This window comes from Orycteropus afer, unplaced genomic scaffold (assembly GCF_000298275.1).
Source record: "Orycteropus afer afer isolate SDZICR_OR568_19922 unplaced genomic scaffold, OryAfe1.0 scaffold00145, whole genome shotgun sequence".
NCBI classification, from domain to species: domain Eukaryota; kingdom Metazoa; phylum Chordata; class Mammalia; order Tubulidentata; family Orycteropodidae; genus Orycteropus; species Orycteropus afer.
Genome location: NW_006921732.1, coordinates 6,411,778 through 6,438,671, shown reverse-complemented (window position 1 = coordinate 6,438,671; position 26,894 = coordinate 6,411,778). Strand labels below are relative to the sequence as shown.

Sequence of the window (26,894 nt, the reverse complement as noted above, 5' to 3'; positions counted from 1 at the left end):
ATATATACACCTAAATAACATATTGTTTAGTTTTGGTAGATTTTGAACTTTTATCCTGGGGCTCACTTTTTAAATTCAGCATTACGTTAATGGTTGTTGCAGTTGTGTCTAGTTCATTCATTTTCTCTGCTGCATTGTTCTGTTGTATGAACCTACTACAGTTGTTGTTGTCTACTCTCCAGTTGATGGGTATTTGGGTTGTTTCTAGGTTTTTTTTTTTTTTTTTTTTCTTATTATGAATGGAAAGGAGCTCTGGTGGCGTAGTGCCTAAGGCACTTAACTGCTAACCAGAAGGCTGGCGGTTCAAACCCACCAGCCACTTCTTGGAAGGAAGGGTGGGCAATCTACTTCTGTAGTGATATCACTTTGGAAAACCAAGAAGGGGTTGCAGTGAGTTGCATCTGACTCGACAGCAGTGCATTGCGTTTTGTTATGAATGGTGCTACTATGCATATTGTTATATACATTTCCTGGTACACATGTACTAGGATTTCTCTAGGGCAGCAGTTCTCAATCCTTTTGGTCTGTGGACCCTTTTACACTCTTAAAAATTATTGAGGACATCCAAAGGCCTTTGTTCATGAGTTCTATCCAGTGGTGTGCTGGTAGACATTGAACAACTGACTGGGGAGGAAAGAACCAGCTTGTTTGTTGATTTCTATAGTGTGAGGGCCCTACTTTGACAGCCTCTGCTCTTGGGTATCATGGAAGTGTGGAACCCCTGGGCTGAAGGACATGTGAATTCATATTTACAAGGTAATACTCAATTGGTTTCCAGAGTGAATGAAAAATCTTGACCCCACAAAAAGTGCATGAAAGATTTTGTTGTCCCACAGCCTCTCCTATGCTTGGTATGGTCAAACACATTCATTTTTGCCCATTCGTCACTGTGGTCTTGACTTGCACTTATCTCTGGTCCCAGCTTCTCAACCTGACTCATGAGGAAAGCCCTCTGTGATCTGACCCTTGCCTACTTCTTCAGTCTCATCTTACATGTCTTGCTCCAGACCGAACCACTTACCTCCAGGATTTTGTACATGTTGTTTGCTCTGTGAATACTCACCACTGAGAACTCTCCCCTTGTTCACTGCTGTATTCTCCAGGGCTTGGCACATGATCAGGCATGGCATGGTTGGTCAACAAAACCTTTGAATGATTGAGAACTTGAAGGAGTCAAATAGACTCAAGTTCAAATTCTAGTTCTGCTGCCTCTTAAAAGTCTATGATTTTAAGGGAGTGACTTAAGATCCTATGAGCTTCAATTTTCCTTTATTTCATTGTTGAAAATATACACAGCAAAACATACACCAGTTTAACAATTTCTACATGTATAGCACAGTGACATTGATTACATTCTTCAAATTGTGCAGCCATTCTTACCCTCCTTTTCCAATTTGTTCCCTTATTGAGATAAAATCACTCCCCCTATGCTTCCTATCTGAACTTTCCAGTTGCTATTATCAGTTTGATCCCATGTAGATCTTTAAAAGAACTCAGTGTGCATGGAAGACATTTTACTAGTTAAACTAGACTGTTTGGTTTAAAGAAGCCTTCAGGGGATATTTTAATTTAAGGTTTTAGAATTAAAGATTATCCTAGGGCAATAATTTCCAGGGTACATCCAGCCTCAGTGGCTGCAGAAAATCTGGATTCAATATGAATTTGGAGTTGTGTTCTGCATTCCTCCCTCTTTTGATCAGGATTCTTCTGTAGAATCTTTGCTCAAAACCTTCATTAGTGGTAGCTGGGCACCATCTAGTTCTTCTGGTCTTCTGGCAAAGAAGGCAGTTGTTTATGAAGGCAATCAGCCACTTATTCTATTTCCTCCCTCTATTCCTGATTCTTCATCCTCTTTTGTTCCAAGTGAAAAGAGACCAGTTGTTGTACCTTTCAAGCTTTTAAGATGTCAGATACTACACATGAAGTAGGATTAGAACAGAAGCACTAAAAATGATATTAGGCTATCACGTTTTCTTTTGAATAAAATGGAGATGATAACACTTACCTCATGTGGCTACCTTGAGATCACTGACCATGCCCATGGGTAGAATAGCCCTTCCTTCTGCTCTGGCCTCAGGCTGCTGGGCTGTGGTTTGCAGGGTGTCCTGCTGATGGACAGGGAGTGTTAGCTGCCCCCTGTCACCCTGGCCTACCATCCTGCTATTGACTGTGCACAAAGAGTCAAGCAGGAAGATTCATACACTCATTATGCAAGCATTTGTTGGGCACCGTTTTGTGCCATCCACTGTCCTAGACAGTGAGAATTAATTAGTGAATAAAATAGACAAAAAGCTCTATCTTCTAGAAGCATATTTTCTAGTGGGTAGAGACAGCTAGTATAAAAAGAAAATAGTATAAAAAGAATACACCGTTTGGTATCAAGTACAATAGAGGGGAAAAAATGGAAAACAGAGTATGTTGTTTGGTAAGAAATATAACAGAGAAAAAATTGATAGGGAATACTGGGGAGAGCTATTTGGTCTTTTAAAAAAGAGTGTCCAGGAAAGGCTTCAATGTTCATGTGACATTTGAGTAAAGATCTGAAGTGTGGGAATGAACCATGAACTTATCTGGGGAGGAGCATTCTAAGCAAAGTACACAGTAAGTGCAAAGGCCCTGAAGCCAGAATGCGCTTGGCATGTGTGAGGAACAGTGAAGAGGCTGGGTGCATTGATTGATTGACTCATCAGTTGATTGACTCAGCCAGTCAATCAGCCAGTCAGTTTCTTCATAGATGTTTCCTGAGCACCTGTATATACCAAGCCCTGTTTTAGGCACTGAGGACACAGCAGTGATTAACCCAGACCGAGTCCCTGCCCGTATGGGTCTTATGTTCTAGTGGAGGAGACAGATAATAAGGCAACAAACAAGTGAGACCATCTGCTTTCAGCACAGCAGCCGAGTGATCCTTTTATCCCATGAGTCTGATCTGTCACTTTTCTGCCATTGATAACTTGGTATTGTGAAGCAACTCCCCATCTCACTCAGGGTTGGAACCTGAGTTCTCACAGTGCTCTCCAGTATGTTTTCAGCCCCGGGTCAACTCTGACCACATCATGTACTCCTCTCCTTCTTATGCCCTCTGCTCCACCCAATCTCACTGCCCTTCAGGGCCTTTGCACTGTCTGTTCCCTTGCCTGGAATGCCCTTTCCTCAACTACCTGTTGGACCAACCCCTCTTTTTCTCTGGGTTGTTGATTTTGTTTTTGCTGTTGGTTTGTGACTTTGGAGACCATAAGTGTTACAGAGTAGAGCTGCTGCATAAGATTTTCTTGGCTATGATCTTTATGGAGGCAGATCACCAGGCCTGTTTCTTCCAATGTGCTGCTGGGTGTGGGTTTGAACCATCAACTTTTTGATTACCAGCTGTGGTAGTTAAGTTTGTGTGTCAACTTGGGCTGGGCAACTCATGGTAGTTATTCCCCATGATGAGACTGGCAATCAACTCCATGATGGGATCTACCATAAGCAGCTGAGTAGCTGCTTTAGGGTTGTGGTCCACTTCCTGTATATAAGCAGCAGCTTTGGGAATGGTCTCTAGCTTATGGCATGCTTGAACCCTGCATATAGCCATGTCGTTGTTCAGCAGCCTGCCATGCTCTGCTGATCTTGGGACTTTCAGTGGACTTGAATTAATGTCCTGTCATGTGGTTTTGTAACATCGAGACTGTGCCTTTTTACTTGTCGACCTTGAGTTTGTCAGCCTCAGCAGCCAGCAGCTGTCTGAGTGAAGAAAAGCCTCCAGCTTCAGTGGACCAGGAGCAGGAGGCAGAGCTGGACCCCAAGGCTGAGGGGCTTTCACTCAGCCCCTAGAGCCTGGCACTTAGAATTTGGACTTAAAGCCTCCAAATTGTGAGAGAATAAACTCCTGTTTATTCAAGCCATCCTATTTTTGGTATTTTCCTGTCAGAGCGGCAGTAGATAACCAGAACAATGTTGTTGTTGTTGTTATGTGCTGTCGAGTCAGCCCTGACTCAGACAATAGCCAAGTGCAAATTGCTTGTACCACCCAGAGACCTTCTCCCCTTCTCTATAGTGCCCACCTTCAACACCCTACTACCCCTACCCCACTCCACCACATCTTTTTCTCCTTAGCCCGCTCAATTTTTTTCAGAGCATTTTTTACATTCTAACATATATTTTAATTATTTATCATATCTGTTCTTTATAAGGAGTCCTGGTGGTTCAGTGGTTAAGCACTTGGCTGCTAACCAAAAGGTCAGCAATTCGAACTCACAAGCCCCTCTGCAGGAGGAAGATGAGACAGTCTGCTTCTGTAAAGATTTACAGTCTTGAGAATCCTATGGGGGCATTTCTACTCTGTCACTATGAGTCAGAATCAACTTGATGGCAGCAGATTTTATTCTTTATAGTTTCATCTCTCTGGCATGTAAGAAGGAGCCATGGTGGCACAGTGGTTGAGTGGTGGGCTGCTAACCAAAAAGTCAGCAGTTTAAACCCACCAGCAGCTCCATGCAAGAAAGATGTGGCAATCTGCTTGAGTAAAGATTTACAGCCTTGGAAACCCTAGGGGCAGCTCTACCCTGTCCTATAAGTCAGTATGAGTAGGAACTGACTCAATAGCAATGTTCTTTTTTGGCATGTAAACTCCAGGAAGACAAGGATTTTTGTCTGTATTGTGAATTGCCATTTCCCGAGCATCTACAACAGTTTCTGGTATAGAATAGGTTCCCTCTCTCTCTCTCTCTCTCTCTTTCTCAGTGAAGGAGTCCTGATGGTTTTTAAAACATTTGGCTGCTGAGAGGTCAGTGGTTCAAACCCAGTAGCCACTCTGAGGAGAAAGATGTGGCAGTCTACTTTCATAAAAGATCACAGCCTTCGAAGTCCTATGGGGCAGTTCTATCCTGTCCTGTAGAGTCACAAGTTGGAATCAACTTGGCAGCAGTAGACATATACAGATAGATCCAAACCCAAACAAAGCCCACTGCCATCAAGTCAATTCCAACTCATAGTGACCCTATAGGACAGAGTAGAATTGCCCCATAGGATTTCAAAGGCTGTAAATCTTTATGGAAGCAGACTGCCTCATCTTTCTCCTGCGGAGCAGCTGTTGGGTTCGAACTGCTGACCTTCTGGTTAGTAGCTGAATGCTTTAACTACTGTGCCACCAGATCTCTTCCAGATAGATAGATAAATAGAAAGATAGGGGCAAATATCTGTTGAATAAACTGAATGAATGAAAGTGTAATATTGATCTGGTATTATGATAAATGGTAATAAAAATACAAAGCAGAGTAGGAGACTAGAGACTGATAGGGCACTGTTAGGTGGATGGTTGGGACCCTCTGAGGTGGTGGCATTTGAGCAGAGGTCTGGGTAGAGAGAGGGAGGGGCCCTGTGCTCTGTGAGGCAGGATGTTCCAGGCAGCCTGATCTCAATGGGAGCTGCTGATTGGGTTGGAGATGGGACGGAAAGAAATAGAGGTAAATCAGCTGACCTTAAGTGGTGTCTTTTAGAAACATTTTCTAGTATACGTCAGTTGGCTCTAAGACAGGTCTTTGTCCCCTTCCCATACTTGCCTCTCTTCTTTTCAAAAGTTGTTGCCTGTATCATTCTGTCACTTGGCTTAGTCAGGAGTCAGGGCCTCCTATTTCAGGCAGAAGAAGTTCCCTCTCTGAGTCTCGGTACTCCCTACCCCCCTCTGTAATGTACCTCCTAGGTTGCCTTAAGGGTGAATTTAACCAATGAAGGGTGAATTTACACAGAAGTCTTGACCTTTTGATGGCTGGAGGTAGTGGGAGAACACCCTGGCCAGGAGTAGATTGGAGGAGGAGGCTCACTGTGTTCTTCACCTTTCACAAACATTAACCCCTTAATGCTCACAACAGCCCTCAGAGATAGGTACCATATTACCCTCCTCCCTAGAGATGTGGACAGTGAGGCAGAAAGAGGTGCAATAACTCACCCAGAGTCACAAAGCTATTAAGTGTCTGAGTCAAGATTTGAACCCACAGCTACTGCATTGTACTGTTCTTGAACATTACCACTAGATCTGGCCTCACCTTCTCCTTCCCCATGGTCATTGTTCGGATGTGGATACTGAAGTCCAGACAGGGAGTAGCTTGTCAAGATCACACTGCCCGTGAATAGCAGAGTCTGGACTGGAACTCAGGCTTCTAGGCACCCAGCCATGGCCCTCTCCAGGCTCCATCTACTGCACCTTGTTCAGGTGACTCAACCAACAGGGTTACCCAGAGGACAGGAGCATCTGGAAGCCCTCCTCCTCCCAATCATAATGGACGATTTCCTGTTGTTTTGAAGGTTTGTTCCCAAGGCTTGCTAGGGCAAAGTTAAAACTTTACAGGGCTTCTCGAAAGAAGAAACCAGAGTGTAAATCAGATTTATGGCCTGGATAATAAAGTATCTGTTCTAACTGATACTTTATTCCTTAGTCGTCTTGATTCCTTCCATATGAAGCCCTCTGCATTTAGGTTATGGCAGACCTTGGTGGTTTCATTAGTTCAGTTACTGAGAGCTGGGTATTCTTGTCAGTCTTGAGAAGACAAGATACAGACAACTCAGACCTCAGTCTGTAGGCCTTAGATTGCCCTGGCTCCTTTGCTATTTGATAGTAATCAAACACATTTCTTCTGCACATATTCTCTGAGTACCTCTAGGTGCCAGTGCTGTGCTGGGCATGGGGAACAGAGAGCTTCTAGATTAGGATGGGACCCAGATGTGTAAAATTACAATTACAGTACAGGGAGCAAACACAGGGAGCTTGGGAGGCAGAGACAGTGCCTAAGGCAGCCTTGTAGGACATTAGGGTAAGGCTCCCCAGAAGTGATGGCATCTAATCTGAAACAAGAAAGGCAAGTGGAGTTAAAGCTGCAGGGGGAAGGGTTTTCCAGGCACAAAGAAAATGTGTGGCATCTACAAAAGCATGAGAAAGAATGTCAGTTAGCACATGTGAAATTGGAGAGACAAGCAAAGAGGAAGGAGTGCTGTACTATGTGAAATTTTTAGGAGGCTGCCTAGAGGAGGTGGCATTTGAGCTGGGTATTATAGGATGGCTAGAAGTTTATCAGCATCAACAGAGGCCAGCTTTGCAAGTCCCGGTATGTGAAATGGTCTGATGAGTGTGGATACCTATGAGCAGTTCTGATAAGATATTTCAGAGGAGGGGGCTGGAGAGATAAGCAGGGCCCTGAGGTAGAAAGTCCCATATGCTGTGTAGCCCCCTGAAGCCCCCAAACAGTGATGCTGGTGAAGTCTGCACAGGGAACCCTGATTTTGCCTGCCTGCAATGTCCAGAAAAATCTAAATTGAGCTGCTCTGCTGCTCACTCCCCATCAAAGCAAGGAGGCTTCTCTCATCATAGATTGCTGAACTGCTGATGTTTATAATTACGGCGTCCTACCATCAGAATCTTTGTTCATCAGACTTCATTAGCCTGATTTATTTGACAGGCTCTGGTCCTTGGAGTCCTCATAATGGGGAACAGAAGCAGGGCAGTGTGCTGCCTGGGGATTCATCAGAGGTGGGTGTGGGCTGGCCCAAGGGATTCTGAGCCTGCAGGGTGGCTGAGATGCTCTGGAGCTAGCCACATGGGGCTAGGAGCAGCCAGTGGAGGCCCTGTGGCAGGCAGTGCCTGGAGATGTGGTGAGGTGGGATGGACACTGTCAAAGAGAGCTTTGGGCTCATCTCAGGGTGGGAGAACAGAAGAGCAGTTTCTGGAATAGGAGTGTCCTGAGCAAGACCTGGGGTGAGCAGTTCACCTCTTGGGTAGCAGTGGCCTCTTTTGAAACAAGGGTAATATGCCCCCACCCATCCTCTTGGCTAGGGGATTAAATGAGACAGTTCATGTGCAGTTTCTGGCATAGAGTAAGTGCTCAGTGATTACTAATTCCCTTTTTACTGATACAGATGGACAGATTGACTGTTCTTCCCCTTCCAGAGAAGCTTGCCAAGAGGTAGATACATGTTATGACAACATGTTTGGAATGTTAGCCTTACTCCCACTACCAATGTTTCTCCATCCCCATTGCCCCTTCATCACCACCAGCACCCCAACCATGGATGGTCCTTATTTATTTAAAGCTCCATAGTTCACAAAACACTTTCACACTCTCAATCTTGTTTGATCTGTGTGATAACTCCACCCTCATTTTTTCAAGTGAAAAGACTAGGGCCCAGAGAGGGAATGAGTCCCCTGAGTCACACAGTCAACGAGTAATGCAGCCAGGACTTGCTCCCAGGGCACTTCCCAGAGGGCTTATGTTCTTCTGGCCCTTTCTCCCACCTGCCTTCCCCAAATGTTTCTGGAGTTCCTATGGCAGACACCGAGAACTGGATAGGAAGGGCACTGTTCTTCCCCAAAGGACTCCTGGTCCATGGAGTCTGCAGATGGGCAGATCGCTCTGCACTGTGCTGGGCAGAGCAAGAGGAGGCATAGAAGAGGGGTCAGGGAGAACTTCCTGGAGCAAACCTTCTAATGTAAGTAGGAATTTTCCAGGGGGACGGACTTTCCAGGCAGAGACAACAGCATGTGCAAAAGCTAGATGGCCAGCTTTGCCGAGGGATGGCAGCACTTCATTCGTGGAATGACAACTGACATTTCCCAGGGTAGTCTGCTGCTCATATATCCCTTCGGGGCAATAGCTCTGGGAGGGCTAATAATGCTTTCTGCTCAGATGGATGGGCTGGAGGGAAAACAGGTACAGAGGTCATAGTCAGGTCTAATGTAGACACCACTAACTCTGAGATCATCTGTGTGGCTTTGGACAAGTTCTGGTGGCTCTCTGGACCTCTGTGTAAGAGATGAGGTAGGAGAGCCTCAGATGTTCTAAGCTGCTAGTAGGCGAGGCCCCTGAGTTTTCCCAGGACTGAGTCACTGGGATTGTTGAGCCTTTGGCCCTAGGTTTCTCCAAGTATGAAGTGGGACTAGGAATATTTGTTTTTGAGCTGCTCCTAAGAGAAGCTGTTGGCCAAATATTCCCAGGCCAGGTGAGGGAAGCAACTGAGGGGTTAACAGGGCTTGAGTTGGGGGGCATTTGTGACCTTGTCTCTCTGTCAGGAGAAGAGCAGGGAATTGTGACACTGTCACTGGCAAAGTGGGGAGGGAGCCCTGGCAGATGTGTTTGATGGGGTGGGCACCTAATCCTATAAGAATTCTTAATCTCAGATCCCCAGTGGTGTGGCATTAGGCAGTTTCCTTCTCCTCTCAGAAAACCTACTCCTCGGGAATTTTGTGCTTGAACTTGCTGTGGCTCCCCACTGCCCCAGTAAACCACAAACAACTTGAGAGGGAGACAGCAATATGGCAAAACAAAAGCACTAGAGTCAGACAGGCCTGAGTTCAAATCCTCGCTTGGCCCCTTTCCATGGAAAGCACTTAGCACAGAGTCTGACTCCAAGTGGGACTCAGTGCTCATCACGAGAGTCCCAGTACCCTGCCTGCCTGTCCAAAACTCACACAGCCAGGCCGACCCTCTGGAGCCAGGAGGCCTGGATGCCACTGGTTGTCGAATCCCAGCTGGGCCACTGATTGTTCAGAGAGCTGGGGGCTCTTTCAAAGGAAACTGCAGTCAATTAGTGGAGAGTGGAATTTGAAAGGCCCAAATCCCTTTTTTCCCCCAAACTTCAAATCTGGTTTTCGTCAGTGGCTTTGAAAACAAATACCAAAAGAACCCTTTTTCTTATTATTTTTCTCCCTCTCCTCTTTTTCCCTTTCTTCCCTCATGCGCTCTTGTTTCCTGGGCTTTTATCTCTTAGCAGAGTCAGCTCTGGAAACCTGTCCTGCCTGTCCTGGCCTCACTGTGGTCAACAGGTGGCTATTGGGATGTCACAGGTCCCACTTTTTAGCGTGTTCCTGAGCCCTCCTATTTGTTGTAGTGGCTCGTGGTTGTTGAGGAACATGACGGGGCACTTTTACCTGGTATTTTCAGTCCATCCTGAACCCAGTCCAGAGAAGGTACCAGTACAGCTGCCCTGAAAGAAGTGTAAAGTAGGTGGGTGGGCAAAATGCCATCAGGGTGAGGAGAGGGCTGCACAGTGGAGGAGGCACAGAGCTGGGTCCTCAGGGAGGTTTTCTGGTTACCTATCTTTGCTGAGTTACTGACTCATTCATTCCACAAGTGCCCACTGAGCACCTGCTCTGGGCCAGGCCCCATGCTAGGGACACCAAGGTGAACAGACACAGCCTCATTCCTGAAGGAGCCCAGAATCTAGTCTGAATGAGTGGTGTATAATACCCACGACAATCCAGAGTTAGCAGGGATGGGATGGAGGGAAGCCATGAGTGGTGAGAACTAAAGAGGTACCAACATAGCCTGTGGTGAAAGTGGCAGGGAGTCAGGGAAGGCTTCTTGGAGGAGGTGGCTGTTGAACTGAGTCTTGAAGGATGAACGGGAGTTTGCCAGGGAAAGCAGTGAAGAAGGCCATTCCAGGCAGAGGGGCTTCAGAGGGCAGAGGTCCAGAAACAGCAAAGAAACAGATTCTCAATAGGAGGTTGGGTGTGGCTGTTCTGTGAGCGTGGGTCATAGTGAGAGGTAGGGAGAGGCCAGGCTGTGGAGGGCCTCCAGGTCTAGGCTGAACCTACACTGTTGGTATGTTATCACAATTCTTAATTTCCTGGAGGTCCCATTCATTTCTGAGGGTTCACCTCTGAAGCCTCATGTGCAGCTCAGCCAGGGGATTAACTCCTCTTGTGTGCAGACCCTGGTCTGGGCACCTTGGAGGTTCCAAGAAGAGCTGACAGCCCAAACCCTGGCCATGGGCACCCAAGACCTGTGGGGACCTTCTCCAAGGAGGTGTTTATTGCTACCAGAGGATAGTATGGCCCCTTTGTGATGTTTTTGTTCTAGGGTCAGGTTTTGAACTAACCATCATCGCCCCTGACTAAGCCTCCGTGTGCCTTTGAAATCCCTGTTCTGTACCCTCGGGGACCTGAGAGTTTATCCTCAGCTGCCTCTTTCCCTCCAGTTCTTCTCTTTCATGCTACAGTCATGCTGTGACTCTCAGCTGAGCTCAGGCTTTGGGTGCTGCCTCACCGTGGACATTAGTGTGAGTGAGTGAGGGAGAGAGAGAGTGTAGGGGGGATTGGGGCGGGGCAGCAGAGTAGCTCTGGGGCAAGCCTACCTGGGTTTCAAATCCTAACTTCACCTCTTTGATAACCTTGGACAAGTTTCTTAAATTCATTGGTAATGGGCACAGTGATAATGCTACCTACTTCATAAGGTTGTAATGAGGAGTGAAGGAGATAATCCAAGTAAAGTGTTCAGAATGGTACTTGCACATAATAAGTGCTCAGTAAATGGCTGTTAGATTCCAAACACTAGTCTAACAGACAGATTCAGATCCAGGCATCACGGAAGGGCAGAGTTCTAGGGACCTCAGAAATCCTGGCTGTTAGATGAAAAACTGAGGCTCAGGAAGGGGCAGGTCAGGATTTTAGCCAAGAAAGATGTGGAGTAACTGACCTGTTTTTAAACCAGGCTCACAACCTTTTTATATTCTTTTCATTTGGTTACAACTAAAAGTAGTTGAGTAACTAACTTGTTCTGGATGCAGACTCAGATATTTTTCTTTCTTGCTAGGCGTTCTTCATAAAGGGAGTTGGTAGAGCCTTGGAAAGCTGAGCTGGTGTTTGCCCTGCCTGAATCCAGGCTTCCTGGAGAACAAGCGGAGTGATGCAGGACACATTACCTGCACTCTGACTTTGGAGAGTAAAATCCAGATCACATCCCTACTTCCCGTAGCAGGGCCCATCACACGGGCATACTCACTAGGGCATATTTTATATTTTCCTTTCTTCTTCAATGTGAATCTGCCTTCTCCTTGACTGGCTGTCCCCTTGTTAGGGGTGGGTCTAGAGGCTGGGGCGACCGAGTCAGTCCAGTAGACGACAGACAACTCTGAGAAGGAGCGTGGAATCTGGAGCTGGATGGGGTGAACGCCTGTGACTGCTATGTGACCTTGGGCTAGCCCTGTCTCTTCTCTGAGCAATCATAATATTATTAATATTGTTACAGTTTAGTGAATAATGACAATGTACTGTGTTAAGCACTCAGCTGCTAACCAAAATGTCCACAGTTTGAACCCACCAGCCACTCCGTAGGATAAAGATGTGACAATCTGCTTCTGTAAAGATTACAGCTTTGGAAATCCTGTGGGGAAGTTCTATTCTGTCCTATAGGGTCACTTTTTATTGGAATCAGCCTGACGGCAATATATATATATTTTTAAGGCCTTATGTAAACACTTTACATATATTATATTAACTTATATATTGTATTAACTTAATCCTCACAATTCTATTTGTTAGGTGTATTAGCCCTGTTCTAAACTAAGAAAAAAAAAAAAAACACTGCCATCGAGTTGATTCAGGCTCATAGCAACCCGCATTGGGTTTCGAAGGTGGTAAATCTTTAGAGAAGTAGATTGCCTCATCTTCCTTCTGCAGAGTGACTGGTGGGTTTAAACCACCAGCCTTCTGGTTAGCAGTCAAATGCTTTAGGCACTGTGCTACGAGAGCTCCTTTAGCCCTGCTTTATAGAGGTGTAATCTGAGGCTCAATGAAGTGTCAGACCTGGGATTTGAACTGAAGACATTGACAGTGACCACATCCCCCATGCTACTAGCTTTCTCAGTAGCAAAGTAGAGCTAATGAAGCTAGAGCGGGGAGTAGCTGTGAGGATTATGTGACTCATGTGGGAGAAAGCATTCATACACTGCAAAGCTCCACAGCAGTATTCGCAATCCTTATTACTGGCATCCCCAAGGCCAGGGGTCTATAAATATTCACTAAATAAACTGAGTTTGCTGTCAGTCCAGGATAGTGGGCTGGAAAAAAACCACCACCCTGTCTCCAAGGTAAGACAGGAAAGAAAATATTATCGTCACCCTCTGGTGGATCCAGCCTCGGCCTCCCTCATATTGTGAATCACCTGAGAGAGTCTGGTTTCACGGCAACCACAGAAAAGGACCAGGGTTCCAACTAAAACAACTTATGCGCATCTGCTTGGAATTTATTGATTGATTTATGGGGTGCCTCCTGCCAGCCCCGAGGAGACGGACAGGCTCTCTCAGAAGGCACTGGGCCCAGCCTCCAAGATGGCTGCTGCCACCCTGCAGGCCAATGGGACACGGGAAGGAGAGCAGCCCTTTGGAGGCCAAGGAAAACATCTCCAGAATGAGGGTTGGAAGCTTAGCTGTGGGCTGGAGAGGTTTCCTCAGCAGCCTGGCACAGTAGCATCAGGCTCGGCACAGCTGGGAGAAGCAGCCTGAGGCGTGGTTGAGCCTGTTGGCCTGCCTGGCCCATTCTGCACACATCCTCCCCCAGCCTTCCCGGGGTTCCCTTATTGACATGCTAGAGAGTGTGTCATTGTTGTGTGGCTATTCCATGTCATCTGGTGTACTTCAGTCTCTAGAACAACCTTATGGGATAGGCATTATTATTCCCATTTTATAGATGATGAAACGGACACTCACAGAGGGTAAGAACTTGCCTAAAGTCACACAGTCATCAGCTGTAGATCTGGGTTTCAAACCCGGATCTCTTTGATTCTTTGCTAAGCCGAAGGGCCTGTGAGTCATCTAGTCTACCTCACTCCCTCTGCCCGCCACTCCCTGCCCCTAGTTTGTGTATGAAGAAGTCCAGGCACTAAGAGGTAAGTAGAAGCAGACCCGGGACCCCAGCAGCAGCCCTCTTCCCACTGTACTTGCTGCCCCTCTTTTTCTACCTGCATGTCTACTACCACCTTTGCCAATTGTCTTCCTGGCCACTTCTTCCCCCTCCCTCAGGCTTGACTCCCTGCTAAATATCCACTGGCTTTCTGCTCATTCTTCCTTTGGCATTTGGCTGTATGGAATTTTAGGGCTGGAAAGTGGCTTATTAACAGCTGTCTGGACCAAGATGGCAGTGGGGTGAGTTGGCCAGGGCCCCACAGCTAGTGTGTTGGACAGTTGGGACATGACACAGGAATCCCTGCTCCCTGACTCCTAGGTCCCTGGCCCTGCTATGTTGAGAGGCAGTGAGGTTGGGGAAAGAGGCAGGACAGACCTGTTTCAGGACTGACTTGGTCACTTACGGACTCTATGACTCTGTAGTAGTCCTTAGTTAACTTTGTGAGGGTTTCAGTTGTCAGCTGAGGGAAGGACCTGGGCTTCTGACCAGCTGGACCCTGAGTTGAGCTGGAGGAAATTTGTCCCGTTGCTCAGTCTCTCCTTGCATATAGAGAGCTGTGGTGGCACAGTGGTTAAAGCATTAGGCTGCTAACCAAAAGGTCAGCAGTTTGAACCTACCAGCTTCTCTGCAGGAGAAAGATGAAGCAGTCTGCTTCCGTAAAGATTTATAGCCTTGGAAACCCTGTGGGGAAGTTCTGCACTGTCCTATAGGGTCTCTATGAGTTGGAATTGACTCGATGGCAGTGGGTTTGGTTTTCCTTCCTGCAGCTGAAGCCCATTGTAGTTACCGTAATGGTAACAAGAGTGTTGTGCTCAGTGCAGTGAGCCAAGGCCTGAGAGATCCTTGCACATTGGATTTGGAGTCTGTTCTAGACAGGAGGTCAGGGCCCAGGGGGTTATTGTGGGTCCTGGCAAGATGACGAGTGAAAGTGGACAGCAAATGAACCCCAGTTTGTTTTCCCCACTAATTCCAGAATAATTTGACTTGCCATCCTCAGGATATAGCCCAGATTCTTAGATCCTAGGGGTCCGGGTTCTAGCCTTAGAGATAATGTGTATAATTTGTAAAAATGGCATGGGGAGGCATCACCTGACCTCTAACTTCACGAGGGGGGAGAGAATCATCATGAACCTCAGTAGCCCAAGGGTGATTCCTATGAGGCAGGAGGTCAGACGTATCTTTATCTTCTAACCTTTTCACCAGTTCTGACATCAACCTTCCCTCCCACAACACTCTCTGCTACTTTGCTTGGTTCGATAATTGATTGGACTGGCCATATACAGCACACCAGGAATGCTCATGATTATGGGATTTATTCAGGAAGTAACAGGTTACAGTTCAGGATCAGTAATGACTCAGGATACAGTTCTTCAATCAGGACAGCTTCTTCTTATCAATATCATAGACATACCTCTTTCTGGCCCTAGACCTCTCGGCCCATGGCCTCCTGACCTCTGCCCTGCTCATGCAAGTGTTACAAAGCTCTTTCAGCTCTGCCAATGACTCCAGAGGCACCCCACTTTGCCAGCAAAGGCTCCTGCTTGAAGGCACTCAGCTTTCTTGCACCAGGGGTTCCAAAGCCCACTGCTCCATCTCCTGCCGGTCTCCTGGTTGTGCTGCCTCTGCTACCACTGCTTCTCTGCTGCCACTTCTTGTCATTTTTCCAGTTACAGCTCTTTGTCTCCTGGGTCATAGGAGGTTCCCAGCACAGGGACCCCAGGTGCAAAGGACGTGTTCAACTCCCGTCTCTTCTTGGTGGTAGTCAGGTGCCCCCTTTCTGCCTCTGAGAGGCATCATTTTAAGCCTAGTGAGATGGCAAAACTGACGAATCCCCTCATTAGGGTTCCATATACCTTATTTGCATGGTCTCGTCCCCCCTAAGGGTGCCATGCCCCTTATTTACATTATTGCAAATGCAGCCATTGCTGTGGAGTCAGATTTGACTCATAATGACTCCTCCTTGGGTTTCCAAGGCGGTATCACTATGGAAGTAGATTGCCTAATCTTCCTTCCAGAGAGTGGCTGGTAGGTTTGAACCACCAGCCTCTGGTTAGCAGTCAAGTGCCTTAGGCACTATGCCACCAAGACTGGGCAATCTATTTCTGTAGAGATACTGCCTCAGAAACCCCAGGAGGGGTCTTTATGAGTCGGAACTGACTCAGCGACAGTGAGTTTGATTTGGTTTTTTTAGCTCATTCTTCTTAGTGAGCCACAAACACCACATTTGCATGATCCCACCCAGCCATTTGGGGGGAGTTACAAAGACTGTGGCGAGAAGGGCGATATTAAGTAATTTACTGTACCATACTTGTGAATGTGTTTATGTATTTTTTCTGGGGAAAGGGTCTACAATTTTCATTGATTATTGGAGTGATCTCTCTAGTTTCATCACTCTCCTGAGCTCCTCCTACTCCAACTTCATAGACCCTTTTGAAGTTCTCCAGCCCTGAACATCCTTCCTTTACCCTCCTTTAGACTAAACCTCCTCCCCCATCATTTATGAGTCAGTTTGTAGGCCGCCTCCTTCTGGAAATCTCTCTTGACTTTGAAGGCTGAGATAGGGACCTTCTTAATCCCAAGGTCCCTGTGGCCTCTATGTGTCCATTGTCCACCAACCAGAGAGGAGCTGAGTCTCATTGTGATTCTTTTGTGTCCCAGTGCCCACCCAGCAGAAGGCCAGGACAGAGTAGCTACTCAGTGACAAGGAGTGGAAACATCTGCTTAAGGAAGAGAGTAATGAACTGATAAAAGTTGGTGAGGCAGGAAGACTTTTCCTGGGAGACAGAATTCTGTGGCTGTGGTGACATCCAATTTACTCATTCATCATTCAGCAAGGACTCACTGGGATCTGCTGTACATAAGGGACTAGAGACATAGAAGGAGTCCCTGGGTAGTGTAAATGGTTAATGCACTTGGCTGCTAACCATAAGATTAGAGGTTCAAGTCCACCCAGGGATCCTGTGGAAGAAAGGCCTGGTGACCTAGTTCTGAAAAATCAGCCAGTGATCATCCCATGGAGTGCAGTTCTACTCTGACACATGTGAGGTCACCATGAGTCAGGATGAACATGATAGCAACTGGTTTAGGGACACAGATGAATCACACCTAGTCTTGTCCATGAAGAACTGAAGGAACAGAAGGTGCTGAAGTAGGGACAGTTCAGCTCCTAGAGCATTAACAGCATTGTCCCCATGCCCAGAATCCAATCTATTAGGGAGGGAAGTTAGAAACACACCAAAGGTGGGGAGCAGAGACAGGAAATGTTGGGTAAGTGGTCTAGGACCTCAAGGATATTATTGAACGGGAATGGGAACAGAGGGCATCCTTGGCTTGTTACCAATATCTGAGGGAAAGCTTTCAATATGAAACTAGGGGAGTAAGAAAAGAGCCCTGGTGGCATGGTGGTTAAGTGCTCGGCTGCTAAGCGAAATGTAGGTGGTTTGAACCCAACAGTCACTTTGTGGGATCAGCTTCCATAAAGCTTTACATCGCTGGAGACTCTATGAGGAAATTACTGTTCTGTTGTGTGGGATCTATCGTTGTCGGATTAACTTGATAGCAGGTTTGGTTTTGGTTTTAGGAGAGTGAAACTGATTGTGGTATGTGCTGTTTATCATACTGAAGGAGTTGCTTTCTTTTCCAGGCTGGCTAACAGTGCAATCTTATGAAATTTTATTTTACATTTATCGGGATGATCGTATTATGTTTTCTTTATCATATCAAGATGGTAAATGTTAGACCAACTTTGCATTCCTTGAATATATCCACCTTGGTCATGATGTATTTTTTCCTATTTATATGTTTCTGGATTCAATTTGCTAATATTTCATTTAGGAATTTTTCTTCTATTTTCAAGAATGAAGGTAGCTTATAATTTTCCTTTCTCTTCCTGTCCTTGTTGAGTTTTAGAATCAAGGTTTTCCTAGCCTTATACTGATATTTATTTAGTTTGAAAGCCTGAAGAAATTACTTAATCCCTCTAGTCTTAGTTTTGTCATCTGAAAAATGTAGGTAACAACAGTTTCTTGTGTTCCTCAAAAAGTTAAACAGAAAGAAGAACAAAGGGAAATGGTAAACACAGGGAGGAAGTGGGAAGAGTGCTGTTACGTTGTGGGGATTGCAGTTAATGTCACAAAACAAAGTATGTATTAATTGGTGAATGGAAAACCAATTTACTCTGTAAACTTTCACCTAAATCACACAACACACAAAGTTAAACAGAGAATTACCATTACCATATGACCCAGCAATTCCACTCCTGTATATATATATACATACCCAAAAGAACTGAAAACAGGAACTCAGTTACTTGTACATCAGTGTTCATTGTAACATTATTCACAATAGTCAAATGTGGAAACAACCCAAATGTCCATCAACAGATGAATGGATAAGCAAAATGTGGACAATGGACTATTATTCATCCATAAACATGCCACATGTGGATAAACTTGAAAACATTATGCTAAATGAAATAAGCCAGTCAGATATTGTATGTTTTCACTTGTATGAAATACCCAGTTGTTGTTAGGTACTGTCAAGTTAGCTCTGACTCATAGCAACCCTATGTACAACAGAACAAAACACTGCCCAGTCCTGCGCCTTCCTTGCAATTCTTGCTATGCTTGAGTGTATCGTTGCAGGCACTGTGTCAATCTATCTCTTTGAGGGTCTTCCCCTTTTCTTGCTGACCCTCTGTTTTACGAAGTATCATATCCTTCTTCAGAGACTGGTTCTCTCTGACAACATGACCAAAGTAAGTGAGACCAAGTCTGGCCATTCTTGCTTCCAAGGAGCATTCTGACTGCACTTCTTCCAGGTCGGATTTATTTGTTCTTCTGGCAGTCCATGCTATTTTCAGTATTCTTCACCAACACCACAATTCAAAAGCTTCAGCTCTTCTTTGGTCTTCCTTGTTCATTTGTCCAACTTTCACATGCGTATGAGTCAATTGCAAATACCACGGTTTGGACTAGGCACACTTTAGTCTTCAAAGTAACATCTTTGCTCTTTAACACTTTAAAGAGGACTTTTGCAGAATATTGGCCAAATGCAATACGATGTCTGATTTATTGACTGCTGCTTCCATGTGTGCTGATTGTGCATCCAAAATAAATAAAGTCCCTGACAACTTCAGTCTTTTCTCCATTTATTGTGATATTGCTTATGGGTCCAGTTGTAAGGATTTTTGTTTTCTTTATGTTGAGGTGAAGACTGTAGACTTTGATCTTCATCAGTAAGTGCTTCACATCTTCACTTTCAGCAAACAAGATTGTTTCATCTGCATATTGTAGGTTGTTAATGAGTCTTCCTCCAGTCCTGATGCCACGTTCTTCTTCACATAGTCCAACTTCCCGCATTATTTGCTCAGCAAATGCAACGTACTGCCGTTGAGTGGAATCCAGCTCATAGTGACTTCACCTTGGGTTTCTGAGGCAGTATCACCACAGATTTAATAAGTACGGTGAAAGATTACAACACTAAAGTACTCCCTTCCTGATTTTATACCATGCAGTATCCCCTTGTTCTGTTCGAATAACTGACTCTTGATCTATGTACAGGTTCCTCACGAACACAATGAAATGTTCTAGAATTCCCATTCTTCACAATGTTATCCGTAATTTGTTATGATCCACACAGCAGAATGCTTTTGCATAGTCAATAAAACACAGGTAAGTATCTTTTTTATATTCCTTGTTTTCAGCCAAGATCCATCTGACATCAGCAATGATATCCCTTGTTCCACCTCCTCTTCTGAATCCAGCTTGTATTTCTGGAAGTTCTCTGTCAATATACTGCTGCAACTGTTTTGAATTATCTTCAACAAAATTTTACTTGCCTGTGATATTTATGGTATTGTTTGATAATTTCCACATTCTGTTGGATCACCTTTCTGTGGAATAGGCACAAGTATGGATCTCTTCCAGTCAGTTGGCCAGGTAGCTGTCTTCCACATTACTTGGCATCAAGGAGTAAGTGCCACCAGTGGTGCATCCATTTGTTGAAACATCTCTATTTTATTCCATCAATTCCTAGAGTCTTGTTTTTTGCCAATTCCCTTGGTGCGGCGTGGACTTCTTCCTTCAATACCATTGGTTCTTGAGCATATTCTACCTCTTGAAATAGCTGAAAGTTGGCAAGTTCTTTTTGGTACAGTAACTCTGTGTATTCCTTCCATCTTCTTTTTTCTTTTTTTTAATTTTAAGAGTTTTTTTACATTCAACATTACGTGTGCATTTAGTTTTTCACTCCCCATTTACCATCCCCAACCCTAACCCAGTCTCCTCCCCTCCCTGCCTAGTAATCCTCCCCCTGAGGCCCTCATAGTTATGCACTACTGTGTGTCCTGCATTTCCTCCTTGTGAATGTTGTCCCTCTTGTGCCCCATGTTCATTGCTCCAAGGGATGCATTTCCATAGAGTATGTGGGTGCGTCACCCTGGGTTGAGTGGTCTGCATGTACATCTTGTTTACTATTGGGCTGAGAGTCAGCCCCTGGAAGTGAGCTTTATTCCAGGCCCAGAATGTATCCCAGGACCATAGTATTGGGGAGGTCTCACCAGACTCCCTCCGAACCAGTAATTCTGGTCATTATTGAGTTTTTGGATTTTGTTCCACGTTTTTCATCCCACTCTATCCAGGATCTCCAGATTTGATCCTTTCCTGAGTGGTTGGCATTGGTAGCCGGGCACCATCTTGAGGGCACTCATGTTCTAGGGCTGATTGCTTCCAAATGCCCTTTTTTTTTTTCACTCTTCTTCACTTCAGATGATGAGACCATTAGCTGCATCTTAGATGGCCACTTGAAAGCTTTTAAGATCCCAGTCACTACTCACCAATGTAGGATAAGGAACAAGACTTTTATGTATTTTGTTGTGCCAATTGAGTATGGTGTCCTGCAGTACTATGGTCCTGAGTTGGTAGATTCATTGGATCTTTCTCCACAGTGTCTGGCTGTCTGTGAGGGATTATGCTATGTCTGTCTTCTGTTGTTTCTGTAAGGATTGCTGTTATTTTATATCACTGGTATCTGTGCAAGATTAGCCTCTGCTGAATTTATCCTTGGTCTAGAGTATACTCCTGTTCACTGACCTCCATCTGATCTTCTCAGATGTTTGTGTTTATCTGTAGCCTCGTGTTTGGTGTTAATGGTAATGCAGTATTGTGGATACACTGGTTGGTATTAGTATCTGTCATCTGTATATTATATGCACAATTCGGTATCCTCCCTTTTCCTGATGCTATCATGGTGGTCCTGGACTCTTTCTATACCATCTCTCTCCTTACCTATGCCAGTGTGTGGCCCCTAAGTAGCCTGAAATTAATCCCTCCTCTTCCCTCCCCGCCCTGGTAATCTACAAAGTGAGTTCTCTTTCTCAAGCAAACCCTTCTTTGTCTTTTTACAGTAATGGGCTCATACGGTATTTGTCCTTCTGTGATTGACTTATTTCACTCAGCATAGCATTCTCTAGGCTCATCCACGTTGTAAGATGATTGTTTTGATGCTTTCTGTATCATTGAATATTTTGCCCTTAGAATCCTTCAGTATTGCAAGTTGAACCTTGAATTTTTTTTCAGTTCTTTCAGTGTGAGAAATGCCTAGAGTGTTCTTCCCTTTTGGTTTTCTAAATCTAGGTATTTGAGTATTTCATGATAATGCTTAATTTTGTCTTCTCGAGTTACCCTTTGAAATCTTCTGTTTAGCTCTTTTATTTCTTCATTTCTTCCATTCACTTTAGCTACTCTCCATAAAGGAGCTCTGGTAGCATAATGGTACGACATTTGGCTGCTAATCCCAAGGTCAGCAGTTCAAACCAACCATCTGCTCCATGAGAGGAGGATGAAGTAATCTACTTCTGTAAAGATTTGCAGCCTTGGAAACCCAGTGGGGTTGCTATAAGTCAGAATTGACTTGATGGCAATGGTTTTTATTATTTTGGGGAGGGGGGAGTTGGGATTCAAGAGCAAGTTTCAGAGTCTCTTCTTTTCTTTTCTTTCCTTCCTGTCTTTTTAATGACCTTTTGCTTTCTTCATGTGTGATGTTCTTGAAGTCATCTCACAATTTATCTGGTCTTTGGTCACTGGTATTCAGTGCATCAAATCTGTTCTTCAGATGGTCTATAAATGCAGGTAGGTTATAATCAAGGTCACATTTTGGCTCTTGTGGACTTGCTTAAATATTCTTCAGCTTCAGCTTGAACTTGCATATGTGCAATTGATGATCTATCCCACAGTCAGCTCCTGGCCTTGTTTTGACTAATGATGTTGAGCTTCCTCCTCACCTCTTTCCAAAATGTAGTCAGTTTGATTCCTGTGTATTCCATCTGGTAAGGTCCACATGGATAGCTACCATTTATGTTATTGAAAAATGGTATTTGCAATGAATAGGTTGTTGGTTTTACAAAATTCTATCGTGCGATCTCCAGTGTCATCAGTAAGGCCATATTTTCCAACTATTGATGGTTCTTCTTTGTTTCCAACTTTCACATTCCAAACACCAGTAATAAGCAATACATCTTGATTGCATGTTTGGTCAATTTCAGACTACTGAAGTTGGTAAAAATCTTCAGTTTCTTCATCTTTGGCTTTGGTGGTTGGAGGATAAATTTGAATGTTGTTGTTGTTATGTGTCGTCGAGTCGGACCCGACACATAGCAACCCCTCCTTAGGTTGCTGAGGCAGTATCACTATGGAAGTAGATTGCCCAACCTTCCTTCCAAGGAGTGGCTGGTGGGTTTGAACCGCCAGCCTTCTGGTTAGCAGTCAAGTGCCTTAGGCACTATGCTTCCAGAGCTCCCTTAAATTTAGCTCTACTAAATTTGAATAGTAGTAGTATTAACTGGTCTTCCTTGTAGGAACATGGATATAATCCTATCACCAACAGCATTGTACTTCAGGATAGATCTTGAAATGTTCTTTTTGACAATGAATGTGATGCCATTCCTCTTCAATTTTTCATTCCTGGCATAGGAGATCTTATGATTGTCTGATTCACAATGGCCAGTGCCAGTCTATTTCAGTTCACTAATGCTAGGATATCAATCTTTATCCATTCCGTTCCACTTTTGACAACTTCAATTTTCCTAGATTCATACTTCATATATTTCATGTTCCAATTATTAATAAATGTGTGCAGCTGTTTCTTCCCATTTTGAGTCGTGCCCCATCAGCAAATGGAGGTCCTGAAAGCTTTCCTCCATCCATGTCATTAAGGTCACCTCTACTTTGAAGAGGCAGCATTTTCCCAGTAGTATTTTGAGTGCCTTCCAACCTGAGGGGCTCATCTCTGGAACTATGTCAGACAGTGTTTCACTGCTATTCCTAAGGTTTTCAGTGGCCAGTTTTTTCAGAAGTGGATAGCCCTGTCTTTCTTTCCAGTCTGTCTTAGCCTGGAAGCTCTGCTGAAACCTGTCCACCATGGATGACCCTGCTGGTATTTGAAATACTGGTGGCATAGCCTCCAGCCTCACAGCAACATGTAAGCCACCACAGTATGATAAGCTGTTACACAAGTGGTGGATGGATTTTTTCTTTTTTATGAAAAATCTACAATAGGCAAATGCATAGGGAAAAAAAAGTACACTGCAGAAAAGGGAAATGGGGAGTTATTGCTAAATGGGTACTGGGTTTCCACTTGGGGTAATAAAAATTTTTGGAAATAGGTATTGGTAATGGTTCCACACAAAGACATTTGTGTATATATATAGATAGATAGATAGATAGATAGGTCATTTCCTCAATTTCCTCATCTGTTAAGTGAAAATTACAATTTTTCCCTCAAAGGATAATTGGGAAGATTAAGTAAAAGAAAGCATACAAAAATTACTTTAAAAACAAAAATGAGAAGTTAGGGGGCCAGGGAAGCTAGATTACAGGAAATGGAACAACCAGAACAGAACTAATGAGCATATTCTGACATTGTAAAGAATGTAATCAATGTCAGTGAACAATCTGAGTAGAAATTGTTGAATGGAAACCTAATCTACTGTATAAACTTTCATTGAAGACACAATAAAATAATACTTGGAAAAAAAAGAAAAAGAAAGGAAAAAAGCACAGTGCCCAGGCACACAACTAAGACCTTTGCAAATATTTGTTTGATAAATGAATGAATGTAAATCACAACTTTGGTTAAATCTAATTCTCCTTTGATTTCTCCACTGTATCCTACAGCCAGATGTGTCTGGAGAACAACACAGAACCCTTCTGGTAGGATGCCCTTTCAATTCATACTCAGTAATGTCAAGTGGGCCCTCAGTGCATTTCCCTGATCCATTCACTCTCACATGCTTCTAAGTGACTATCAAACTCCTTCTCTCTCCTCAAACCTCCAGCACCTTCACCCCATTCTCAGTCTTAGCTGATGACTTTCTTGTTTCACTGGAAAAAAAAAACAAACCATCAGAGGAGAACTTGCACAAACTCTCCTTCTCTCCTGGATCATTCCCATCAGCATACAAACCTGTTGCTGTTGCGTCAGTTCCGACTCACTCATGGTGTGCAGATATATGTCAGAGTGGAGAGTAGTTTGCCAGCCCTTTCTTCTGAGTTACTTCTGAGGGGGCTCAAACCACCACACTTTTGCTTAGCAGCTGAGTGCTCACCTACCCAGGGACTCCTATCAGTGTACAGATAAACTCTCTTGACTTCACATGCACCTCTAGGCCCTCCCATTTCTCTTTCTCATTTGCCTTAGCCTGGGCTCCTCTGAAAGCAGAGCCCTTGGGAACTGATCCCAGAGAGCAATTATGAGAGTTGGAGGAATGAGACAGGGAAGTGGGGAGAGTCACTGTAAGGGTGCTTTGTTGAGTGGCTGGACCCTCTGAGGGGCCTTTGCAATTTATCTCAAAGCTATCCTCGCTGCCCCACCCACACACCTCCAGGAAAGTAGAAGTATTTATTCATGGAGTCCCATACCAGTTGGTAAAAGGGCTGTAGAGGCATTAATTAACCCTCACCCACCTTAGTTTGAGCATGTGAGGTATGTGTTACAGACCCAAGAGCTCTGTCAGGCAGCCTTGGATAGAAGCCGGTATTCAACTGGCTGCTACAGCACTGGCTGGAATAAGAGGCTGGCAGGAGAATGTGAAATGGATGTAGAAGGAGTCTGAGGACCCATTATAGCAAAATGCCTATGCTCAGTGTCTCAAGTTTTTCTCCTCTCAGTTTTTGAATTAGCTCCAATCGGGTCTTTACTTTACTCTCCTACCCAAAGGGCTCTTGTTAAGGTCACTAGTGATCTCTAGGTTGACAAATCCAATGGACAATTAATTCATGGCCCTCATTTTACTTGTCCTGTCAGTATTAGAAGGAGCTCTGGTGGTGTAGTGCCTAAGACATTTGACTGCTAACCAGAAAGCTGGCAATTCAAACCCACCAGCCACTCCTCAGAAGGAAGGTTGGGCAGTCTACTTCCGTAGTGATCCACCTGGGAAACCCAAGGGGAGGGGTCGCTATGAGTCGGATCTGACTCCATGGCAGTGCGTTTGGTTCGGTTTGGTCACGCTTAGACACAACTGACTACTCTTGACTCCTCGAAACATTTCCCCTCCACAGCTTCAGGACGTATTTCATGCCTGGCTTTCCTTCTACTCCTCTGGCCGCTCCTCTTCCTCTCTCTGTTTAAAGAAACATTGGCATCCCCAGGGCTCAGTCACTGCCTTGGTGCTCTCATCCTGTATCACTGTATTTTAAGTACAATCTGTATGCTACTGATCTAACGTTCTGTATCTCTAACCTTGATCTTGCCCCTGAACTCCAGACCTGTAAATCCAGCTACCAATTCAACAACTCTACTTGCACGTCTAAAAAGTGTTTCAAACTTACATGACCAAAACTGACCTCCTGAGGATCTCCCTAAACCAGTTCCTTCTGCTGTCTTCACATCTCAGTAAATAGCAGTTCTATCCTTACACGTCTTTAGGATAAACACGTTGGCCCTTGACTCTTCTCTTTTTCTCCCTGTAACTGATCTGTTAGCAAATCCTTATGCCTTTGTGCTCACAATATGTCTGGAATCCAGCTACTTCTTAACCACCTTGGCCCAAGCTACCTTCATATCTGATTGATTGCAGTAGATTCTTAACTGGTCTGCCTGCCTCTGCCTTTTCGCCTTCAGCACAGCATCTAAAGTGATCCTATTAAAGCAGTTGTTCTTAACTAGGGACAGTTTTAGCCCCCAGAGGACATTTGGCGATGTCTGCAGACTTTTGTTTTGGTTGTTCTTGAGAATATATACAGCAACCCAAAATTCAAACCTAAACCCATTGCTGTTGAGTCAATTCCAACTCCTAGTGACCCTATTGTGTTGTTGTTGTTGTTATGTGCCGTCGAGTCGGCCCCAACTCATAGCGACCCCTCCTTGGGTTTCTGAGGCAGTATCACTACGGAAGTAGGATTGCCCAACCTTCCTTCCGAGGAGTGGCTGGTGGGTTTGAACCACCAGCCTTCTGGTTAGCAGTCAAGTGCAACTGCCCCATAGGGTTTAAAGGCTATAAATCTTTGCTAAAGCAGACTGCCACATTTTTCTCTCACAGAGTGGCTGGTGGATTCAAACAGCCTCCATTCTGACTAGCAACTGACTGCTTAACCTCTGCTCCACCAGGGCTCCTATACACAGCAAACCATACACCAATCCAGCAGTTTCTATATGTACAACTCGATGACATTGATGACATTCTTTGAGTTGTGCAACCATTCTCACTCTCCTTTTTCAGGATGTTCCTCCACGGTTGTCTTATTTATCTAGAGCTGCTATAACACAGATCCCTCAAGTGGATGGCTTTAATAAATAGAAATTTATTTTCTCATAGTTGAGGAAGGCAGAAGTCTGAATTCAGAGTGCTGGTTCTAGGGGAAGACTCTCTCTCTATTGGCTCTGGAGGGAGAACCTTATCTTCTTTCAACATCTGTAGGCTTGACATTCCTTGGAGATCTCCACATCCCTTGGTATCAATCTTCTCCTGGGTCTAGGAGGTTCTCAGCCGCAGGGACCCCAAGTCCAAGGACACACTCTGCTTCCACTTCTTCTTTCTTGGTGGTAGTATGCCCCTCAGCTTTGGGCAGTCTTATTTTCCTAGTCCAACTGAGTGCTGACCCAACCCCAATAGCCCTGGTAGGCCCCATTCTTCTGCCCCTTGGCATGGCAGCCTCACCACCTCAGCTTTGGGCAATGGATCTGGCCCCATCTCTTTGGCACTCATGAATGGCAGCCCTAGAACTGAGGTGGTGAAGATCTGACTCTTTGA

The 26,894-nt window shown here is 44.8% G+C and overlaps 1 protein-coding gene across 1 annotated transcript in view; it reads left to right on the top strand.

Moving 5' to 3' along the window:
* GLIS1 (GLIS family zinc finger 1) overlaps positions 1-26,894 on the top strand; it is a 403,602-nt gene that overhangs the window by 161,123 nt on the left and 215,585 nt on the right. The window lies entirely within an intron of this gene.